The following is a 2,243-nucleotide window of genomic DNA, read 5'->3' on the forward strand; positions in this document are numbered from 1 at the left end:
GCTGGGCCTGGCCCGCCCGCACCCAAGGAGGGGTCACGCCGGCGCCGGGGGCGGGCCGAAACCCGAGCCGAGCGCACCGCCCCGCCGCGCCGCCGCCCGGCCCCTCGGGTGTCGGGGCGCGCCCCGCGCGTGGAGGCGGAGCGCGTGGGGGGCGGGAAGAGTGGGGAGCGGGCGAGGGGGGGGGCTGGGGCGGAGCGTTGGCTCCGAGCCGCGGCGGCCGGGGCGGGGTGGGGGCGCGTGGAGGGCCGGGGCGGGGCCGAGGCGGAACGCAGCCTCTGGCTTCGAGCGGCCCGCCGGGTTGGGCTGACCCGGAGCGGCCATGGGGGCGGGGCCTGGGGGGGGGGGGCGCGTGGAGGGCCCGGGGGCGGAGCTCGGGGCCCGGACGCGCAGGGGTGGGGCCTAGCGGACTCGAGGTCGGCCCTGGGCTGAAGCGCGCGCGCCCGCTCCCCTGGGAGTTTGCGTGGACCCGGAGACCCGGCAGCAGGCGGGTCTTCGCTCTTCGCGAAGCCGGATCCCTCGGGAAGCAGGCAACCTGGCCACCGGAGGGCACGGGCCGGGTCGCTCAAGCTTTGGGGACCTCTGTCTCCCCATCCTTAAACCGAGGGAGCTGAGCTAAAGGCTGAGGTCACTGACGGCTCGGATGCCCGGGCACCTGCCCCTTCTCTGCGCCTCTGTCCAGCGGGGCCTGGGAGGAAGCGAAACCGGGGCACTAAAGGGGCAGCAGGGGACACGATAGAGCCACTGCTGAAGCAAGACGGGTGTCAGAGAACCCAGAATCCGGACAGATATACAAATTACCGGACACAAGACTGGGTTCCAGGAGAACCCTTGGACGCCGGCCGGGCCAAGGGTGCTCCGTGTCCGTAGCCACATATACCCGGGAAGAGAGCACAGCTCTGCCGCCCAGGCCGCGGTGCAGGTGTCCCAAAAAGCCAGCTTCCAGATAATTTAAAGACGCTGCTGCGAGGGGAGAACTGGGGGAGCTGCTTCTGTGCACAGGGACCCTGGATCTGCGGGGTCTCAGAGCCCCCAGGGGCTCTGTTCAGGGGCCCTGTATCCGGGGCATCCGAGCGCCTTCAGAGGTTGGGCTGGTGGGTTCTAACAATCCACCATTCTGTGCTCAGAGGCAAAGCAGGGGGGTGGGGAATGCACCTGACAGTGGCCCCTGGGGGCAGGTGAGCATGCCCCCTCTTGCCTGCGGAGCTCCTGTAGGTGGGGCCTGGACAAGTCACTTTCTCTCAGGGCCTCAGCTGCCCCATCTGAGACCCATGAGACTCTGGGGAGCCGTGGCTTTGTCTAAGCTGTGATGTCATGTTTCGGAGGCCCCCACCCATGGTTAGCCGTCTCCGTGGGTGTGACCGGCCTCACGTCATTAGCCCCTCCTGTGGGAGGGGGCGCTCTCCTGCCCTCATGTGTTCACACCCACCTCACCACCAGGGCTGGCTCTGCAAAGAGAACGCTGAGGGACCAACCCAAGGCCACCCAGGCTGCGCGCTCTGGGGGCGCCCTGCCCCGCCCCCACGACCTTGGCCTCCTGCAGCCCCCGCAGGGCCTCCACCTGAAGGCCTGCCTCCCACACCCGGGAAGTGTGGGGCCAGGGGTGGGGTGGGGGGGACACAGAGTGATGACATGTTTAAAAGCACGGAGATTGCGTCCAAGAAAAATGAAGTGTGAGATTGTAAACGTGTGTCTGGAAGGCGCTGCAGGCATTACTGAACTCCCTTCCGCAGGGGGCTGAGGGTTCTTACGGCGGCCGCCCAGTGAGTCCCGAGGACGCAGGCGGTGGTGGTCCCAGCCCTGGGGCCGCAGCTGGTCCGAGGGAGGCTGGAAAAGACGAGCAGCCCACCCTGCCCCATGTAAGCCCCAGCTAAGCCGCCCCAGATAGCAGCAGGAGAGGGGTTCTGAGAGAACCCTCCAGTATGGGGACTGGGAACCAAGGCCTGCAGGACCACCAGGCTTTGCCCGCCATCAAGCAGGAGGGCCCACTGCCCCGTGCAGTGTGATGTTGGAGACATAACTAAGGGTCTGGGCTGTGCCAGCCCCTGGCCCTTGCACCTTGGGGAGACCGCTGGGTACCCCAACCCCAGGCTCCCTCACCTCCCCTGCCTCTGCCTGCAATCCTACCTTCTGCACAAACCTTGCTCACAGGCCCTGCAAGTTGTGCAGAGAGGCCTGGGGGCTCCCCACCTCTGCACCTGCACCCCTGCCTCCACCCACACCCAGCCCCTTGTCCACCTGGAACA

This window comes from Panthera onca, chromosome A1 (genome assembly GCF_046562875.1).
Source record: "Panthera onca isolate mPanOnc1 chromosome A1, mPanOnc1 haplotype 2, whole genome shotgun sequence".
Classification (NCBI taxonomy): Eukaryota; Metazoa; Chordata; class Mammalia; order Carnivora; family Felidae; genus Panthera; species Panthera onca.